We start from the raw sequence: 23,374 nt of genomic DNA on the forward strand, positions 1-23,374 counted from the left end.
TCCCGTGGGGCCAATTACACTTGTCAAGGTGGGAGAAAAGTGATGCTGATCAATATCACAATGTTAATCAAAATCACAATATCCCTTTTTTCACTGCTCGTATATCTGAACAAGTGCTTTTTTGTGGCAGTGCAAGTTCACCAAGACGATCAATTCGCTGTTGTTTTGGGAGCCATATATCCTCATTTTCTTTTTTATAACTGAGAATGTCCAAGCCTTGCGTCTATCCTTCAACTATGACCACACATCGCACCACACATTTCTCAAAACCCATGTCATACCTTGAAGTGGCAAGATATTCAAGGCGTGCCTCCTTCATTCCTCAAATGCCCAATCACATTCCTTTGTTTATTGTTCATAAGGTTCTGATGAAAACATCCATAAACTATCACTTTTAGAGCATGAAACATTTTTCTACATTCTGTGATGTCTGTGATCGTGCTCATTGATAGGCGATTCTAGGTCAGGACTCAATTCTCTGACCACGGCAGTGTCACATCTACAACTACTATGATTTTCAATATGCACTGGAGCTGCCCAGGTTCTTTTCCTAAATTTCCATGCAATTTGGAATTTCCTCATAATTACATTTGTGAAGAGTTTTGTGGACTGATGCATTGCCACTACATGCTTTTATTCTGCTCTACACACTTAGAGAGGGCCCTCATTGCAATTTTACAAAGATCCCATTGTACTTACGTGAACTAGTCATAAATTGTATCTATTACTCTATTCTAGAAATTCCGCACACCCACAGTTTGTAGGCCCAGGCTATCCTTTCAAAAATTACCTATGAATCTTTATTGAGATCCTTTGGAGACCTGTATGATTTGCAGGTCAACATCAGATGAAACCATAGGAATGGCTGCAAGGAGGAAGAGGTAAGGACCTATTTACAAAGAAATTTAGGCGTACTAAAAGTAGTACTCCTGTAGTCTTTTATGTACTTTTAGAAAAGTAAAGGGAAGATCACTAGAGCCATCATAATGTTTCTATGTCGGGATACCGGATTATCATTTGACATAAAAATTGTTTCCTAAAATTTGCTTACAAATATATCAACCCATTTGGTGTCAAATCTTTCTTATTAACTCCAGCAGGGGGAGGGAGGTTGTAAATGATAATTCAAACATTTCTTTTCCAGATAATATTTAGTTGATAATATTCTCGAACTGTACTGCCAAAAATGACTACTGTTATGTGCTGTTAGTTGGGACCTCTAAAAGGAATACTTCTGAACTCTAGGTAACTGACAATGCTGCCATGAGGGTGGTGCCCAACACTGGCCACAGAAAACATATCACACAAGCATAGAGCTTTGCCTTGTCTCCCATTAAGGAAAAGATTAGAGTTAAAAGTCCTAACTTTATCTACTGCTCATGAAAGAACTTAGATTAAGCGGCAAGAAAAGTTATGATACTTGTGGATTGCGGAATAAAATTCCAAAACAGCAACAATGTACATAGGAGCTTCTCCCTTTTAGGAAAGTGCTGAAAATACAACTATGTGGGTCCATTGCGCTTTGTTGGGTAGGGGTTGAAGCTCTGTATAAATGGTAAATTGTAATGCCAATGGTATTGCAAATTGAGAAGAAAAGACAAATTAACATATCACCCACATTATGTGTTTCGAAATTAACACTAATTAACCTTTTGACATACTTCGATTTAATCTATTCACATTTCAAACAACACTGTAGAAATATTGTTTAGACCTTTCTCCCTTCTCTCTTCTCACTCACAATGGGTTTAGCGATGAAAGGTAATTGTTGCTTCGATAAAGAGACACCTCAGAAAGGGAGAGTATCCAGCTAGCGCGTCAGAAACCTAACAAATGCAAAAACAACAGTTGATGGACAGAATGCAGAACAATGTCATACATTTACCCCAGTACAGAGATCTTGGCCTAAATCCATGTTTTTTTTGCTAACCATGCCATTCCAGTTTGAACCCAGCCATATGCAAATCAGTCTTGACCCTGTGCTTCATGGAAACAGTCCAGCCCGCACTGCCAAGCCAGGTCCGCCCTGGACTGAAAACAAGCATCCTAGGATCGGTTTCGGGGTTTCACCTCTCTTCAGCCAGGATAGCTTGATTGCAGTGGCAAGGAGACCACAGGTGTCAGGAACACTATAGCTTGTCTGCTTAATTGTTCCCCCAAAAAGATAAAGACTTTCTTGGCCCTTTACCCTCATTGGTATCAGCAACGCTTCCATTCTAAGATGTTTATTTATAATTTGTTGTCAAAACTCGCCAGCATTGGTTTTCCCGGAATTCCAAGATGGCGGGCGCCTTCAAGATCAAGTGTTGCAGTCTAGTCTTTTGCTCTCGCGCTGAAGTGTTCTTCCAGCGCGCGAGCCCTCCAACCGGCGCACTTCAACTGTGGATTCAGAGTTGAGGAGAAGTGTCTTATCTACGCGCCGAATTCTGTGGAGATTTTCTTGTACTCGTCGCATTGAACTCCGCCCTCAAATAGCGGTGTGCACACCAAGGACAATATTTCTAAGGAGACTAGTGTCTCAATTCTTTAGTCACGACGAACTTCAGTTTTGGTTCTCAGAACTCTGGGTGAAGACTCGTTTTTTCTCAGCGTTTATTTAAACGAGTCAGAAGGTTCTGAAGCATTGAAAACATCTCAGAAGTAAGAATGTTCTAATTCGTCTATATGATTTCAAAGACCTTTTGTACATATTTAAATGATCTGCCAAGAACTATTGAGTTTAAACACTGACTAGAGGTTGAACTCATCTATTCAGAGAGTGGCTAGCCTTCTATAGTGTCCAGGTTAGTGTACCTACATTTATTCGAAAGGTTTCCTGACTAGAGATATTAATGAGATTCTCATTTAAAAATTGCTGTACTAATTTATACACATTAATATTGTACAGATTCTGCTCTCCCCTTTTTCTGATGCGAGTTTTCACGAGTGTTCAGTGAAAGAAGTAGCAGAGGATACTGGATCAGGAGGCAGTCTCTCTTTGTCTTCCCATTCCCATTTCCCCTGTGTAGGTGAGTTGCCCAGATTGTTTCCTCAGTCTGGTCACTTACCTGCCTGCGGGAGTTGGTATTTTAGCATCCGCATCAGTGAAAGGAAATTTGTTCATTTGTTGGAGCACTCTGACAACAGGACCCACATCTGGGCATACCCGACACACTCAGGGTGACAAATGCAAAAACAACAGTTGATGGACAGAATGCAGAACAATGTCATACATTCACCCCAGCACAGAGATCTGGGCCTAAATTCATCAGTTTTTTGCTCACCATGCTATTCCAGTTTGAACCTTGCCATATGCAAATCAGTCTTGACCCTGTGCCTCATGGGAACAGTCCAGCCCGAACTACCAAGCCAGGTCCTCCCTGGACTGGAAACAAGCATCCTAGGACCGGTTTCGGGTTTGGTTAACCCAGATCTCTTGACTGGGGGTCAATGTTTTGATTTGTTCTGCATTCCGTCCATCAATTGTGTGTCTTTTGCTTTCTCGCCCTAAGTGCACCAGGTATGCCCAGACGTGGATCCTGGGCTCACTGTGCCACTGGAATCAAGCTATCCTGGCTGAAGAGGGGTGAAACCCCGAAACCGGTCCTAGCATGCTTGTTTCCGGTCCAGGGAGGACCTGGCTTGGCAGTTCGGGCTGGACTGTTCCCATGAGGCACAGGGTCAAGACTGATTTGCATATGGCCAGGTCTAAACAGGGGGTGGCATGATGAGCAAACAAATGATGGATTTAACCCAGATCTCTTGACTGGGGGTGAATGTTTTGATTTGTTCTGCATTCCGTCCAACAATTGTGTGTCTTTTGCTTTCTCGCCCTAAGTGCGCCAGAGATGCCCAGACATGGGTCCTGGGCTCACTGTGCCACTGGAATCAAGCTATCCTGGCTGAAGAGGGGCGAAACCCCGAAACCGGTACTAGGATGCTTGTTTCCGGTCCAGGGAGGACCTGGCTTGGCAGTTCGGGCTGGACTGTTCCCATGAGGCACAGGGTCAAGACTGATTTGCATATGGCCAGGTCTAAACTGGGGTGGCATGGTGACCAAAAGAATGATGGATTTAACCCAGATCCCTTGACTGGGGTGAATGTTTTGATTTGTTCTGCATTCCGTCCATCAATTGTGTGTCTCTTACTTTCTCGCCCTAAGTGCGCCAGGTATGCCCAGACGTGGGCCCTAGGCTCACTGTGCCACTGGAATCAAGCTATCCTGGTTGAATAGGGGTGAAACCCCAAAACCGGTCCTAGGATGCTTGTTTCTGGTCCAGGGAGGACCTGGCTTGGCAGTTCAGGCTGGACTGTTCCCATGAGGCACAGGGTCAAGACTGATTTGCATATAGCCAGGTCTAAACTGGGGTGGCATGGTGAGCAAAAGTATGATGGATTTAACCCAGATCTCTTGACTGGGGGTGAATGTTTTGATTTGTTCTGCATTCCGTCCATCAATTGTGTGTCTTTTACTTTTTCGCCCTAAGTGCGCCAGATATGCCCAGACGTGGGTCCTGGGCTCACTGTGTCACTGGAATCAAGCTATCCTGGCTGAAGAGGGGTGAAACCCCGAAACCGGTACTAGGATGCTTGTTTCCGGTCCAGGGAGGACCTGGCTTCGCAGTTCAGGCTGGACTGTTCCCATGAGGCACAGGGTCAAGACTGATTTGCATATGGCCAGGTCTAAACTGGGGTGGCATGGTGAGCAAAAGTATGATGGATTTAACCCAGATCTCTTGAATGGGGGTGAATGTTTTGATTTGTTCTGAATTCCATCCATCAATTGTGTGTCTTTTGTTTTCTCGCCCTAAGTGCGCCAGGTATGCCCAGACGTGGGTCCTGGGCTCACTGTGCCACTGGAATAAAGCTATCCTGGCTGAAGAGGGATGAAACCCCAAAACCGGTCCTAGCATGCTTGTTTCCGGTCCAGGGAGGACCTGGCTTGGCAGTTCGGGCTGGACTGTCCCCATGAGGCACCGGGTCAAGACTGATTTGCATATGGCCAGGTCTAAACTGGGGTGGCATGGTGAGCAAAAGAATGATGGATTTAACCCAGATCTCTTGACTGGGGGTGAATGTTTTGATTTGTTCTGCATTCCGTCCATCAATTGTGTGTCTTTTGCTTTCAGAAACCTAACAAAAGCCCTACATTTTATAAAGTTATAAAGCGCTCCTTAAAAATGTTCAAGTACTGGTGGGGTTACAATCTGTTTCTTATTCGTGTTCAAACGCATTAGTCATTTCCTGTCTTATTACTCCTCGCTAATGGGTGCGGGGAATTTAGTGAAATCCTATACATTTTATGAATTTGCAGTGTGTCATAAACACTGTAAATTGAATATGCAGGCAAAATCTTCTTCACTTTAATGCAGAATTGATCTGCATTGTCAATAAAATGAAGAAAAACAAAATTGTTATGCAGACCAACACGTTTTGCACGGTTGTTATGGCTCATTTTGTTTTATTGGGATAGGACCATACTTTGTCGGACACCTCGTTCTAATAGTTTAGTAAAATCATGTTATTATTGTTATTTGCCTTTTGTATAGTCATCGGTTTGAAGTGGCGGCTGGTAGGGAACGATGGCTGGGGGTCAGGGTGGGCAGAGGTGGGGGGTTAGAAAATTAGGAAAAAAAGAAGACTTACCTGCTCGTCGCCAGTCACCATCCTCACTGTTTGCTTGGCAACACCCAGCTCCTAGACTCCCCTAGCCAATTACAACGCTGCTGTCACCAGCATGACAGCAGCGTCGTGATTGGTCTGAGCGCCGTAGTTCAGCGCTCAGACAGGGAGTGGGAGCCTGTGCATGTTCTCCACACAGGCTGTGAATCACAGCCGAGTGAAGAACATGCTAAGTATGCATGATGGCTTGGCCAGCCCAAGACGGCAGATCAAACCGTCATGCGCAATTAAGGTGCACATTATACCACTCCTCCTCCCTCTGACATGGTGAGCCCAGCCCCACCCCACCCTAATCTCACTCCAAACTCCAATAAAAATAAAATGATGATAACGTTCTGTTATTATCATTTTATTGTTCCTTTGCACCGCTCCGAGAGCAGTGGAGTGACGCTCCTCCACCTTAGCAGAGGAGCAGCCACTGTCGTTGTGGCATGCCAGAACTTTCGATGGCCTGAGTCAGTTTGTGGAGATGTAAGATCAGAGCATAAATGGGAATGAAAATACCAGAATAGGACTGTATTCTATTTATAGGTGGTGTAAATTAAAGCTAACTGTTTCTTTGGCAGGTAGACTAGTCAATGATATTTGCCCTTAGGTTTACTAATTCCTTAGGTCTGACTTATAGATGGCTCTAGCTGTATTACCTGCCTCATGTAATCCAAAAGATACATACATGATTATGGATGAGGTTTGGGTCAGCCCTTTCCATCTGTTTGTCTGTTCAACTGTCATTCACATTTTAGTTCCGCCCATTAAAGCATAGGGCACATGGGTCAGCCCACGTCAGTCATCTTGCACTGTGAGTGATGCCATTTTGTCCAGATCACATGCACACATCCGCCTAAAACGAAGCACACTACTGTGCCAGGGTTGGTGGGCTAAATGTTTTACTTCACCATTGTTTATTTTATTTCCATACTTTATCTTTTTATTTTCTTAGTCCTTTTTGTGCTTTTAAACAATGGTCTTGGGTAACAGTAACCCAAAGTCTATAGTACCTTTTCTATGCACCAGTAAGAATCACACTTTCATGTCACACCTTCATTCTCCTCGTGGACCTCAATTTCCTACTCTAAGATCACGCTGAGCCAAACACATCAGAACTCCTAAATAATCTTGTTATTCTAGGCCTGGAAGAGTGGGTTTGCTTGCAACCTCATCCACATAGATTGGCGCCACCTCGACCCCATCTTCTCGACTTTCCCAGTATCACAGTTAACCCTCACTCATCTGAATTGACTACTGGCTCGCACAGGAACTCTTGAATCCGGGGTGAAAGACACCAATGGAGCAAAGGCACAAAGGACAAACACCAAGCCAGTCTCACCTACCAATAATCTTAGTGACATGACTAACCTGGATCACCACATGTGCCAAAACCATAGCTGCTCTAAAATATAACTCAACCCCCGCCCTGAATCCTGGGCCATCTGAGAACCTCAGCAGTGCCAAGCACCATTGCAAAAATTTGGAGAGCTGCTGGTGCAAGACCCATGACAAGCATTTTGAAATAACATACAAAGCAACCCTTCGATACGACCATCAGTGTCTTAAAACCACCAAGTTCCTTGCCCTTTCTGATTAACTTAGGAACAGCTCCAACACGTCCAAGTTAGGCTTCGCCATCATGAAGAAATTCCCATCCCCATCAGCCTGCACCAATTCTCTTATCCTCTCCAGAGACCTCTGCAGCCTCTCTCAAGCCTTCTTCTTAGAGGACAACACCACTGCAGACTCAAACCTTAACATCTGGCCACCCATCACCACTGCCAAAGCTGCCACAGCCATGCACTCCATTCACTCAGGTTCCCCTTTGGACCCCTGTCCACATCACGCCTTCACCAAAGGAATCAACTCCATTTGCTCCATCCTCACCTCTATCCTCAACCTATTGATCTCCACCATCACATTTCCAAACCCTTGGAAGCATTCCACCATCCTCACGCTCATCAAGAAACCCTCAGCAGACACCAGGATAATAGACAACTACATACCGATGCCTCTCTTCACATACCCAGAAAAGATTCTGGAGAATCTCATTAATACCTGTCTTGCCAAACATCTCCTAATGAGCAATCACCTAAAACCAGCACAATCCGGATTCAGAACCAACCACAGCACAGAGACAGCCCTCATCACAGTCAAAGACGATATTCGCTGTAGGAGAGTAGGATCTGCTTCACATGGGTACCCCCACTTTTTGCTGGTGTTTCACTGTTTTTCGACCTTAGTCTGGCTGTGGCCCTGCTAATCAGGACCACAGCCTAGCTGTTTCCTCTCTAAAATGGTTTGCATGTACATTAGGTACATATCTAATTGGATTCTGGAGTGCCTTATAAGCCCCTAGTATATGGTATACTATGTACCTAGGGCATAGGTACCTCAGAGGCCTACCAGGGGTTGAAGCATGTATTATGCCACCCCTGGGAAGCACTCCAAAATGGCACCACAGATTTGCTACTGCAGCCTGGGTAAGGGTGTGCTTGCACCCCTTACAGTGGTATAGGCTACCTATATCACTACCATTGCACACACATATACAACCTATAAGTCACTCCTATAGCAGGCCTTAACAACCCTGAAGGCAGAGTGTTTGGTTTTTATGTGGGAGGGTGCCCCTGCATGAGCAGAGCCCCTCTGCAGCGTTCGGAGTATCTCCTCTGATGCTGTTTGTGGTGCAGCCTGACCATATACTCTTAAGTGCATTAAAACCTCGCGGTAAATGCTAACTTAGGGATGGCTGCACGGAAACATGTCGTGTTTGGTGTCAAACGCTTTGAAATACTACCCCCCGCCAGTTCTGGCGGCGGGGGTAGCATTCCACCCTTCTAGAGGGAGAGACATGTTCACACTGATCTAACCCGGTAGGACTTTCTACAGCCCTGGCATCACAAAATGGATGCCTCTGCCACAGACACGGGTCTGGCCTCCTGCTGCTGACCGAAACTCCAACAGGGGAGGCCTGGACAATAGGTTTCCTGTCGCAGGGAAGTGTAACCACCTCCCCAGACAGGCAGATGTGTATTGGGGCTGGGCGGGAGCACTCTCTGGTGCTTTGAAGTCCTGCACTGGGGGCACACTTGGTGTCCCTGTGCATAGTCCAGTTCAAACCGGTTGCAGGGGCTACCTGCCCCTGCTCTGGTGTGAAACTGGACAAAGGAAATAGGTGTAACCACCCCTCTTTCCAAACCCTCCGATAGGTGGGTCCCTAGAGTATGTCCAACCCCCAAACTTAGTATAAGTATGGGAACCCAGTCCTTGCGACTTTAGATTACCCTGGACGAAACTCTGCAATATATATCCTGGACCTTCAACATTCTATCCTGACTAGAAGACTGAAGAAATCTCCCTTGGAGTCAAGGAGTGACTCCCCAGCTTGGCAGGCACCAAAGAAGCAAGTGTCTAGTCTGCAATTCCGAAGCTCCCGCTAGATGCCAAAGTCTCTGCATCACCAGAGGTGGATTTCCTGACTTCCCCGAGGCTACCCTGAGTCCACAGCAAAGCTGAGGCCTGTGGCTATCGTGGGTGATGAGGAACCGTGACCCTTAAACTTTCTGTTTATCCTTGAAGTTCTGCTTTGGGCTTCGAGTAGCCCCAGCCTTGAGCATTGACTGCACTGAAGATCTCTGGCCTCCACATCATGAGTGACCCGTGGGCCGGGTTCCAGTGCGACTGCTCGAGGCTCCCTCGCGATCACTTGCCCGTTGGCTAGTGGGTCCCCATGAAGGTAACTCCTCATCTACTTGGGCTTCTCTGGTTGCTCCAGACGTGCCCTGACTTACCCTCGCTGGGTGAGCCCCTCAGACCTTGCTGGTCTGCACCGACGTCCTTCTTCTCTTTCCATGAGACTTGCCGTTGCCAAGGCTTGTTGGGTCCAATCTGGTCGCCGACACCGCAGCACTCAACAGACTTCATGGGACAGCTCAATCCGGCTTGTGGACTTCATCAACGCCTCTTGGACCTCGTGACTGAAGAGTCAAGACACCCGTCAACTCACCTGAAGCACCCGACATCTGTGGGCATTGGTCCATCCTGCACTAGGTCACTAGCAAGTGACCCAGACTCTGTCCCCTCTGCTTTCAGGTTCCTTCCATCCTAGATCCAGGCTTGGATCTCTTCGGACACTTCTCCTCTTCACGGCAGCAGCAGTTCTTCGCCAGCTTCCATTGTAATCGACGACGCGACCCGACACCAAAAGACACCTATGCACCCGGCTTCCCTGGGTGAGGTAACTCGAGCACTCCGGTGCTCCCGTGGGTGCTAGCCCTAGAACTTCTTAAATCCAAAAGGGTTTGGTCCTGACTCGATTCTAAGTGTCCCTAATCTTTATATTTCCAACCACGACATTGCCCATAGGAGCTAACGGGAACCCGCGGTTGTGTTTACACACTGCATACAGTCCCCTTGGGTCCCCTGTGTCGCTACCTTGGGTGGTTCCATGGGGTTCCAGCGATTCTACAGGCTCTAGGCCTTGTGTCTAGTATAGTCGTGGTTCTTATACCACTTTTTTGGTATATGGTTTGGTACACCCCTAGGGCCCAAACGTGTATTTGTGCTATTACTGTTGATTGCTAACTTGTAAATTAAGTACTTCGAACTCCAGTCTCATAAATAGACTAGAAGGGTGTGTTCTATCTTAAATACATATATTTTGAATATATACCTGGTGTGGTTGTCCTTTCATTTGATCATTCAGGAGATTATAGACTGGTAAAACAAGCTGCTTTACATTACTTCAAGACTTAGCCTGAAGGCTGCTCTCCATAGCTACCACTAGGATAGCTTTCAATAAAGGTTGTCTTTAACCAATTACCATAAGGGGTTGTTTGGACTGATACAAGGTGCCCACTAGAACTAGTGGACAGCATATATCAGGCCAACTTCTCACATTGGCCTCCTAATTAACAAGGGTCGCACCACTGCACTCATCCTCCTGGACATTTCGGTGGCTTTCACCTTGGGTCTGGACCAGCCTCATCCAATGCCTCCATTGTCTAGACTAAGAGGTTAGGTCCTCCGCTGGGTCTGCTCATTCTTTGCAGGCCACAGTCAGTCAGTCTAACCCACTACTCTTTCAACACTAGCAGTCTCATCTGTGGAGTCCTGCAGGGATCCTCCCTCATCCTAACCCTTTTCAACGCTTACATTGCCCTTCTCGCCAACATGATCTGTATCTATGGCTTCAACATCATATCCTATGCACGGCACACAGTTTGTTCTATTGCTCTCCGACAACACACCCTGAACACAAGCCAACTTTAATATCTGCATGTTCACAGCCAAAGAATAGATTAGCAAAAACATACTCAAGCTCAACAGAGAGAAGACAAAAGTCATCCTATTTGACAGGCAAACATCATTATGGTACCAAGACAGGTGGCACTCAAACCAGGTGCGACTGCATGCCCCGCCAGCACCACCAGGAACCTGGGTATCATGCTCAATAACAACCTCTTCATGGCCAGGTCAATGCAGTTGCCTCGACTTGCTTCCACACCCTCTCAATGCACAGGAAAATCTTCAAGTGGCAATCCTGGGCACCCAAAGATCCATTACACAACTCTCATATCCAGCACACTTGGTTATTGCAATACTCTCTACTTTGGCATCAACACTAAACTCACAAAGAGGCTCCAAGTAGTCAGAATGCAGCTGCAAGACTCTGGTGCCGATCACGATCCGGTAAAAAAAATTCCCCGTGCGACTCGTATCCGGTCTTTTTACCGTACGAATCGTACAAGTGCCGTACGAACTGGCAATCACGATTCGCATGGTAAAAAGTCCATACGAACCGCATCGGGAATGATTTCCCACACGTCCTCGGGTCGGAAAATGTGTCCGACACGTCCTCGGACGATTTACCGTACAAATGTGAAAGGTGAAGTCCGACCGAGGAATCACGATCCATCCCGTGCGTCCGATGTTACAACCGTATGGAAAAAACACCGTCCGCACCGAACTCCCATAGCAACCATGGAGACATGTGCCCGCATACGCGCCCAACACTCCCCCCGCCCCCGTACGTCCGAGACGTACCCCCGTGTATGTACACCCCCACCCGTGTATGTACACCCCAGTACGTTCGAGTCGTACCCCCACCCCTGTACGTGTCGTACCACCGTCTATGTACACCCCAGTACGTTCGAGTCGAACCCCCACCCCTGTACGTGTCGTACCACCGTCTATGTACACCCCAGTATGTTCGAGTCGTACCCCCACCCCTGTACGTGTCGTACCACCGTCTATGTACACCCCAGTACGTTCGAGTCGTACCCCCCCGTACGTGTCGTACCACCGTCTATGTACACCCCAGTACGTTCGAGTCATACCCCCACCCCTGTATGTGTCGTACCACCGTCTATGTACACCCCAGTACGTTCGAGTCGTACCCCCACCCCTGTACGTGTCGTACCACCGTCTATGTACACCCCAGTACGTTCGAGTCGAACCCCCACCCCTGTACGTGTCCGACCCCCATGTATGTACACCCCAGTACGTTCGAGTTGAACCCCCACCCCTGTACGTGTCGTACCACCGTCCATGTACACCCCAGTACGTTTGAGTCGTACCCCCACCCCTGTACGTGTCGTACCACCGTCTATGTACACCCCAGTACGTTCGAGTCGAACCCCCACCCCTGTACGTGTCGTACCACCGTCTATGTACACCCCAGTACGTTCGAGTCGAACCCCCACCCCTGTACGTGTCGTACCACCGTCTATGTACACCCCAGTACGTTCGAGTCGTACCCCCACCCCTGTACGTGTCGTACCACCGTCTATGTACACCCCAGTACGTTCGAGTCGTACCCCCCCGTACGTGTCGTACCACCGTCTATGTACACCCCAGTACGTTCGAGTCATACCCCCACCCCTGTATGTGTCGTACCACCGTCTATGTACACCCCAGTACGTTCGAGTCGTACCCCCACCCCTGTACGTGTCGTACCACCGTCTATGTACACCCCAGTACGTTCGAGTCGAACCCCCACCCCTGTACGTGTCCGACCCCCATGTATGTACACCCCAGTACGTTCGAGTTGAACCCCCACCCCTGTACGTGTCGTACCACCGTCCATGTACACCCCAGTACGTTCGAGTCGTACCCCCACCCCTGTACGTGTCGTACCACCGTCTATGTACACCCCAGTACGTTCGAGTCGAACCCCCACCCCTGTACGTGTCGTACCACCGTCTATGTACACCCCAGTACGTTCGAGTCGTACCCCCACCCCTGTACGTGTCGTACCACCGTCTATGTACACCCCAGTACGTTCGAGTCGTACCCCCCCCTGTACGTGTCGTACCACCGTCTATGTACACCCCAGTACGTTCGAGTCATACCCCCACCCCTGTACGTGTCGTACCACCGTCTATGTACACCCCAGTACGTTCGAGTCGTACCCCCACCCCTGTACGTGTCGTACCACCGTCTATGTACACCCCAGTACGTTCGAGTCGAACCCCCACCCCTGTACGTGTCCGACCCCCATGTATGTACACCCCAGTACGTTCGAGTCGAACCCCCACCCCTGTACGTGTCGTACCACCGTCTATGTACACCCCAGTACGTTCGAGTCGTACCCCCACCCCTGTACGTGTCGTACCACCGTCTATGTACACCCCAGTACGTTCGAGTCGAACCCCCACCCCTGTACGTGTCCGACACCCATGTATGTACACCCCAGTACGTTCGAGTCGAACCCCCACCCCTGTACGTGTCGTACCACCGTCTATGTACACCCCAGTACGTTCGAGTCGTACCCCCACCCCTGTACGTGTCGTACCACCATCTATGTACACCCTAGTACGTTCGAGTCGAACCCCCACCCCTGTACGTGTCGTACCACCATCTATGTACACCCCAGTACGTTCGAGTCGAACCCCCACCCCTGTACGTGTCGTACCACCGTCTATGTACACCCCAGTACGTTCCCGTCGCACCCCCAACACAACCTCCTAAGTACGGAGCGCACCCCAGGCCCCAACATCACAACCGCATGTACGAGTCGTACTAAGCCACACACAAGGACAGCACCGTACAACCAAATGGCCCATGTACACACCGTACTCACGCTCAAAACGCACGGACACAACCAGGACAAAACAAAACAACACAAGAATACACTATTCGAATGGCACAATGCCACTAAACATGGCCAACAAACACTAAAAAACACACATTCACTGACCTGCAACTGCCAAAAACAAACAGAGGCCCAAAACACCACCACTCCTTATAACACACCCACCCAAACTTCAAACACAGCCACACCCACCAATGGACCAATAAAAAGGGCCCACACAGCCTCACCACACCTTACACTTGCACACCTTCACACAACCACCTCCACAAACACCCCCTCATCACATTCACACACACACACCTGCACAACCACACCCACACACCCACAACCATCCACACACACCCCCCACCATCCCCACCCACACCCCTCACCATGCCCACTACCAAGAATCCAAAGTTCAGTAACCGAGAGTTGGAGGTCCTTGTTGATGAAATCCTCAGAGTCGAGCCACAGCTCTTTGGAACATTGGTCAGAAACACCAGCATGGCAGCAAAAACAGCCATGTGGCAGACCATCGTCGATGCTGTGAATGCTGTTGCGGACACCAGAAGGACCAGGCAGGAATGCCAAGCCAGGTGGTACGATCTGCGGAGGAGGGTCCGAGCCAAGATGCTGGAGGAACACAACCAGGCCAACGCCACTGGAGGAGGGCCCTCCCGCAGACCTGTACACTACCAGCCCTGGGAGGAGAGGGTGATGGCCATACAGCCAGTGGAGGCAGTCGAAGGATTAGGAGGACTCCGAGACCCGGGTGAGTACACAAACAACGCACCTCACATGGGGGGAACGTCATCCACAACCAAAATCACTAACAGGCACGCAACCACCCCAAGCTATCGCATGACTCAACCACACTCCATGAACACGCACATGCTACTGCCGCCACCATGCCCCATGCACCCAGCTGGACAATGTCAAGTCACAGGCCACAGAAGACACCAACACATGACACGGTAACCCGGATGGCGGGAGGGTGGGCCCAAAAAATCACATAGTGCAACTCAGAAGCAGACAACAATGCCCTCTGCCCATATGGCCTAGGTCACAGCCATACAAACACTGTGTCCCCACACAGGAAAGACTCGCCAGCAAATGGCGGACGCCTTGCATCAACACATGGGGGTGAAGGCACTGTTTTGCACATGACAGCAGCTAATGAACAGCCAACATTGTGAAAGAGTGGCAGCACACACCACCACAGCAGCAGCGCAGAGACACACACTACACCCAATGGGTGCCTGGAGATCAGAAACAAACTCACATCAACAAGCCAAGGGCCATTCAAAGATCTGCTAACAGTGTGTGCCCAGGAAGCTGGGCTGAGGTGACAGAGGGTGACACACAGAGGGAGGGACAGGGGGACACAGAGGGAGGGAGAGGGGGACAGAGAGGGAGGGAGACACAGGGACACGGACAGAGGGAGGAGGCTGGCACACGGAGGGAGGGAGAGGGGGACAGAGAGGGAGGGAGACACAGGGAGAGCAAATCAGCCGTGTGGTGTGTAGGAATGTCTGCTCGTCAGCAGGTAGACTGCGTGCATGTAGCCAAGGGTGGCCAGTGCCAGAACCCCCCCTCTTCTCCATGGCAAAACACAGGGCCATGTCACAACCTGTACACGAGCACAACGACAGCTACCTGCATTATATAAGTGTGTGGATCCACTCCATGTGCACATGTACAGTGGTACACGGAAGGCGCCAATGCATGGCTCGCCACACCTGCCCACTCCACTGCTGACTGCAGTCACACTTGACGCAGCAAGTAAGACTGTGCCACACATAGTTAAAGGGGCCAAAGTGGTGCCCAAGGGACACACCCATGCACAAGTGCACTGTGAGTGGAATGCAAGACAGATCCTAATTCCAAGAGGAAAAGTGCCAACTTTTAAACTGATGAAACATGGATGTTGCATGGACCAATATTAACATTGTCTCTCTCACACACAGGTCAACGTCGTGGTTCACCCCCCAACACTGGGGGGGAAGACTCACAGGACCCGGATCTGCGGGAGCCCGATCCCACCGGCAGCGACGACTCTCACCACTCTGTGGACGACCCCGACCGACCTGGCCCCTCTGGTGTCCAACCACCTGCAGCACCTGCGTCAGGTACAACTGTGCCAACCACCACCCCCACTCCTGCCACATCCCAGGAGACACCCAGGATCCCTGCCCCACCACCACAATGCAGCCAGGCTGGCCAGGAGGGACACGGTGTCCCGGGCACCCAGGAGGAGGCAGGCGACAACGCCAATGCCACCCCTCAGGGGTCCCGGAGACCCGATGTACCCACAAGGGCAGGCCAGGAGCAAGTGGGCAGGGGCGGTGGGAGTGGAGGACGGCGGAGGCGCGAGCCTGACCAGTTGGCTGGGGAACCGGTATATTCCCATGTCCGTAACATCCTGGACACATACCGGCAGGACACCACGGGCCTGGCCCAGGTTGTGTCCGTCCTCGAGGGGATCAAGACCCAGCAGGTCCAGCAACATGCGGAGCTACATGCCTGTCTACTGCAACACCAACGGAGGATGGAGGACGGACAGGCTGAGCTCGTGACGGCGTACACGGGAATTCACGATACACTCCGTCGGATGGCCGACAACATGGCCGACCCTCCCTGTGCCAGAAGGCGGAGAACATCACTACCCACAGGGAGGGATCAGGAGGAGGAGGAGGAAACATCCGATGGAGCATCCCAGACGTCGTCACGGCCTGCTTCTGAGGGTCCCCGCAGGAGGGCGGGTCGTCCACGGAAAAGATCGTGAGGGTCGGCGCTACATCACCATCTCCCAGGACACCTGGCCTGGCACCTGGCCCACTGGAGCAACAGCATCACAGCATCAAGAGACATTCTCTGCCACATGGCCCTGCTGGTCACTGTCTGACCAATGTTGACAAAGACTGTGGCATGGACAATGAGGATTTCCAATGGCAAGGACACCAACTCCCCTACTGAACTTTGGATTCCAAACTCCCGGAAAGCCCCTCACTTTATTCCCCCCCCCCCCCCCAAATAAAATATCACACCATGAAGAGAAGATGCCTGCTGGTTACCTTACATGTGTGTTGTAAAGTCTAAACATGCCTGAGTTCTCTTTTGACTTCAACCATCCACACCCTGGGGCCTGAGTCTGGCACAGGACACACGGGTCACAGTGTATTAGGCAAGACAGACATGGAGCACCATACACACCCGTGATGGGCCCAACCAGCTGAGGGGGTGGCCGCACAACCGTGCTGACAGACACATTGAGTACAGCAACAGTCATGCGCAGAGGTCAGGGATCATGTCCAGGGTCTTGGGGGGCACCCAGGTATGTGTAGACAGGTGGCAGAACCATGTCCTGCAAGCTTGAGTCCGGTGGATGCAGAGAATGGGGGCCTGGCCAACGTTGGATGCATGGGGATGGCACATGTCACAATACCCACACAGTCATGGACATCATGCACAATACACAGTCTCAGCCCACACACACAGCTTGCATCTTGCTACTCGACACATCGACACATAGCCACTATCAGGGAAAACCATGCCAGACATGCTGGATGCACCGTGGCAACACACCAGCATTGACTGAGAAGAGGCACCTTGGAGGCATAGGGACACCTTTATTAGTCATGTTTTCGGGATTGCAGAGGCAACTTGAAGTACACATGAACACATCTTGTGGAGTAACATGTGGGTCCAACACTGACACCCCCCTTCTGCAGCACAAATGCGTGTTAGCCATGGAACTGGCACACAATTGTCGGCTAACAGCTAAACACCCACAGCTGCTCACGGAGAGACTGCCATACACCATTGATCCGCTGATGTGGAAGTCCCACACCATGTCAAGCCAATGCTAACCGTATGTGTCCGAGGGCAGTGTCACACACATTGATGCCATCATCACAATCCACTATCCCATCACTGTTGACTGTCAACCAGGCAGACCATCTATTCAGGTGTACACAGCTGCATGTCGTGTCCCATGGTGATGCTACATGGCTGCAGAGGAACCAAACATCGACAGGGGCAGTGTGCATACATCGTGAACAACTGCCACACCCAATACACCCCTGATGCATCCCTTACCCTATGGGGACTTCCAAACGTGTCCGTGCCTGTAACGCTGAGTCAGCCCACGATGACGTGTCCATGAGGAATAGCAGTGCCACAACAATGCAAGCAGCAGACGGCATGCGCAAGTACCTGGGATAGAGAGACACACAAGAAGTCAGCCACAAAAAGCACAGCCACTTGCATGTGCATTTACTCGACACATGTATGGATGACAACATGCTAGGTCACAATTATGACTGGGGAAATACAACCATCACTGCCACCATCACTCCAGTGACACAACCACACACACCTCTGACTCACGTGCCATACATGCAGGTGGAGACACACATCACAACACATGCCACACGGGGACCAATGCGTGCACACTCAGACACTGGTACTCACACTAAGCAAAGAAGTCGCGTATGAGCCGAGTCCGGATGTCCTCTTGCGGCTCCACATCCTCCACATCACTAGCCCCATTGCCAAGCCCTTCGTCCTCCACGGGTGGATGGTCCTCGTCATGTTGATCCAGGATGAGTGGCACAGCTCTCTCAACTGCCATGTTGTGCAGCATGCAGCAGACCATGAAGATTTTGCAGACCTTCGCAGGGGCATATGGGAGCGCGCCGCCGGTCTTGTGGAGGCACCGAAATCGGCTCTTCAGCAGGCCAAACGTCCTCTCTATCACTCGCCTTGTCCGGCCATGGGCGGTGTTGTAGCGAAGCTGGGCCGGCGTGATGGGGTTGCGGAGAGGTGTGAGCAGCCATGGCATGTTGGGATAGCCAGCGTCCCCTACATGGGAAGCACATGGACATCGTTAGAAGTGGTGAAGCGGTCGTGCTGGTAGGCTATGCAAAATACAGGACAGACAGACTGTACCCACCAACAACACATGCTCTTTCGTTGCGCAGCTGCATCATCATTTCATGCATCCTGCTACGCCTCATGATGTAGGCATCGTGTGCTGATCCTGGAAAACGAGCACAGACATGTGAAATCACCATGTTGGACTGACACACCACAAGGGCATTGATGGAGTGGTAGTGCTTTCGATTGCGGTACGCCACCTCCCGTGCGTGTGGTGGTACCAAAGCTACATGTGTCCCATCTATGGACCCAATGACATGGGGCATCCCTCCCAGGGCATAGAATCCACGCTTGACCGCAGTCAACTGTTCAGGGGTTGGGAACCTGATGAAGTCATCCAGGTGAATCAACATGGCCTCTAAGAAATCATGCAGCACACGGCAGAACATGCTCTGGGACATGCCACCAACATGAGCTATGGTATATTGAAAGGTACCCGTGGCAAGAAAATGTAGGGCAGCCATTACCTTCAGCTGGGGTGTCAGTGCCGTAGGTTACCTGTGTTGCGGTTGCAGGTGTGGTGCCAGTCTCGCCGTCAACTCCAGAATCAACGGTTGGGGGAAGCGGTAGCACCGGATGCTGTCATTCTCCCGCATGGCAGCCAAGTCTGGAATTGGTCGGGCAAGAGGCGGCGCTCTGCAGTAATTTGGAAGTGACAAGGAAGAGTGAGTGCACTACGACAACAATTCATATGTACTGAGCACATGTTAATCTGTCAATACACATATGCTACATAGGGAGTCAGGTATGTGCTACATGCCCAGGACACGTATGGATGCAAGGTGACACTCCTACCAAGACCCAGCTACACACGGAGATTGAGAACCTCCCCATGCCATGACATGGGAATAGCTGTGTCCCAGTGCAAGTGAACAGCCAGACGCAAGACAGGAGTGACATACGCCCACACATCAGCAGAAGTAGGATGCCGATTGCAGAGACTGGTAGCGGAACACTAGAGCCACAGGTCACATGACATTACACTAGGACAGCCCACACACCTTGCCATGAAGGTGCACATGTCATGACTCATCACACATTCATTGTGAGGATGCAGACATGTCCTTGTCACGCTACTCCGTGTCCCATGCATACATGTGCACCTCACATCCGATACCACATGTGGCATGGTGTGCGGAACAGTGTGCAATGTCAATCTACACACAGACACATGTTGGTTGCTGCAACAGCTGCAGCTTTTGAGGGTGCTCCAACATCAACCTGATGGGAAGCCCCCACACATACATGACATAGTCACATTGTGCACCGTGGGTAGTGACAAGTCAGGTGTGGTAAGCCCTGTACCGGGCATCAGGGGACACTTCCGTGTGTTGGTGTCTGTGCCATGCCAGTGACGCTCACCCCAAGTGTGCAGTACGACATGCACACATGTCAAAGGAGTCAAGGGCATGCCTGGCACACATTGCACCGTCACACAGTACATCTGTACACATCTCATCATACATCTGGTGCCTTCTCGACTCAGGAGTAATGTTCCACATCACAGGCCGTCACACCTGTGCCCCACACATGTAGTAATGCACAGACGATGCCTTGATGTCCATTCATGGACAAGTATGTCCATTCATGGACAAGTATGTCCATCCATGGACAGTTATGTCCATCCATGGACAAGTATGTCCGCCCTCTCCCTACCTGTGTGCCGCCTGTCACCACTGTGATGTGTGAAAACCGCCGTACTGCTGCTAAGAGGGCCTGTGTACGTTCCCATATCACTATGGGAGTGCTGCCGTATGTGTACCCATCGTGATGGCGAGCGTACAGGCATGTGTACGGCCCGTACCACTACGAGTACGCATACGCAAGAACACCCATAGTGGTCGGGCCGTACGCACGCCTGTACGCTCCCTATCACCATGGGTGTCCTCGCGTATGCGTACTCGTAGTGGTACGGGCCGTACACACGCCTGTACGCTCACTATCACTATGGGTGTCCTCGCGTATGCGTACTCGTAGTGGTACGGGCCGTACGCACGCCTGTACGCTCACTATCAGTATGGGTGTCCTCGCGTATGCGTACTCGTAGTGGTACGGGCCGTACGCATGCCTGTACGCTCACTATCACTATGGGTGTCCTCGCGTATGCGTACTCGTAGTGGTACGGGCCGTACACACGCCTGTACGCTCACTATCACTATGGGTGTCCTCGCGTATGCGTACTCGTAGTGGTACGGGCCGTACACACGCCTGTACGCTCACTATCACTATGGGTGTCCTCGCGTATGCGTACTCGTAGTGGTACGGGCCGTACGCACGCCTGTACGCTCACTATCAGTATGGGTGTCCTCGCGTATGCGTACTCGTAGTGGTACGGGCCGTACACACGCCTGTACGCTCACTATCACTACGTGTACGCATACGCGAGGACACCCATAGTGATAGTGTGCGTACAGGCGTGTGTACGGCCCGTACCACTACGAGTACGCATACGCAAGGACACCCATAGTGATAGGGAGCGTACAGGCGTGTGTACGGCCCGTACCACTACGAGTACGCATACGCGAGGACACCCATACTGATAGTGAACGTAGGCACGCGTGTACGGCCCATTGCAATGCATTTGGGGTGCCCTAGGGCCCCGGAACGCACCGTACCTGTGTGTGAAGCTCCAAATTACATAGGGGACACATGAGGGACAAGTATCAAGGCCTACATGCATGCTGGTTGTCATGGAGACCAAGTTCAAATTTTGAATTTGTTCAGGAAGGTGCACAGCAGAAGTCAGTTGGAATTAATCTACTTTGTTGCAATGTGTTTGTGGGGCTGACATCATGCAGGAGAATAAAACCGATAGAGAACCCACAGACTGCTAGGTTTGAAGGGATTGGAGGAAACATAGGATGCAAATGTGAGTGACCAATCACTCTGTACTCCTGTGCATGAGATGGGCCAGCAAGGCAGATATAAGTCAGCCAGGTCCCATGAGGGAGCACTTGCCTGCACATCTTTGTATTTCACGACCCAGCTGCTGCTACTGATTCCCTGGAACCATGTCAAGGGCTGTGGAGAGGTCACAACCATTCACCCTGGAGGAGAACATGGCTTTGGTGGATGTGATCCTCCCACGGTACCCCATGCTGTATGGGCGACCAGGTTATCAGGTGAGTGCAGTGTCCACTGGCACAGACTGTGTCCCTTTTTTGTGACTGTGACTTCTGCCATTGTGTCCAGGTGTGACACACATGCTATGTACTGTAGGGGGGGTCCCAGGGGGGGGATGCCTGATGTCTCCCAGCAGTGCCCTGAGACAGGAGGGGTGGGGGCCTATCACTCCCAGCAGTGCCCTGAGACAGGAGGGGTGGGGGCCTATCACTCCCAGCAGTGCCCTGAGACAGGAGGGGTGGGGGCCTATCACTCCCAGCAGTGCCCTGAGACAGGACGGGTGGGGGCCTATCACTCCCGGCAGTGCCCTGAGACAGGAGGGGTGGGGGCCTATCACTCCCGGCAGTGCCCAGAGACAGGAGGGGTGTGTGCAGAGTCCTCCCAGCAGTGCCCTGAGACAGGAGGGGTAGGGGCCTATCACTCCCAGCAGTGCCCTGAGACAGGAGGGGTGGGGGCCTATCACTCCCAGCAGTGCCCTGAGACAGGAGGGGTGGGTGTAATGCACAGTGTGAGCCTGGATCATTGATTGTGTAGTTGCCCTCATTCCACCTGTGTCCTTTCAATGGCACGTACTGCTTTTGGCCTTCCCCCACAGGATCATGTCCCTATGACAAAGGTGCAATGCGTTGGATGCACACTATACCTTGTTGTGAACAGCAAATGTGTTCTAATCTGTGTCCCCGTGACATGTGCAAGGTGTATTGATGTGGTGTCACTTGTTCATCCTCACAGGTAGACGCCTCTGCCAAGGAGCAGATATGGCTGGACGCCGTCAGCGCCGTGAGGAGTGCGGATGGTCGGAGGCGGCACCTGTCCCAGGTGAGGAAACGCTGGCAGGATATCCGGTGCTGGACGCGGAGGATCGCACGGGTCCTGCTGGGGGACTCACCTGAGAGCCACAAGAACCGCGGGCGCCGCCGTCTCTCCCACATCCAGAAACGTGTGCTGGCGGTGGTCTTTCCTGACTTGGACAGGCGTCTACAAGACATGCAGCAGCCGGAAGGGGGTAGGTACATGTGTGTGTTTGTTGTGTTTCACCAGCATTTGTAAGTGCACTGTTCCATGGATACACTTCCAGGGTTTATGGTGCTGTGCAGATCCTGTCACCCACAGTATTGCAGGGCTCTCCTGCCTCCCTTCCCCTCCTTGCAATGTGTTCCCTGGTCTGTGTGTAGTCACTCCATCACAAGGTTATGTAGCCTGACACCTTCTCCAAGTGTACAATGCCTGCAGCATCATGTGTGGGGGTGGTGTGTAACAGGTTTTGTGACCTTGCCTGTGCCCTGTCCAGTTCTGGACTTGTGGGTTCCATGTCAGTTGGCACTAATGCTGAGTCCAGACATGGGAGTTAATCTCTCGAGTGCCAGGCCTTCCAGCAGGCATGTCCCATGTGGTGGCCTGTGACATGATGTGCATGAGTGTGCGTTAGGCATAGTGCAGGGATGTTAGCGTGTGTTGCAGTCATTCCCATTCAGGAGCATGGAGTTGTGTGGCCACTACTGTCCCCAGGGGCATCTTTTCCTAGGTATCATGTGTGTAATCCGAGAATGTCGACAATCTCTGTGTCTACAGCCTAGGTTGTGCTCT

The sequence above is a fragment of the Triturus cristatus genome, chromosome 2_2 (genome assembly GCF_964204655.1).
Source record: "Triturus cristatus chromosome 2_2, aTriCri1.1, whole genome shotgun sequence".
NCBI lineage: Eukaryota > Metazoa > Chordata > Amphibia > Caudata > Salamandridae > Triturus > Triturus cristatus.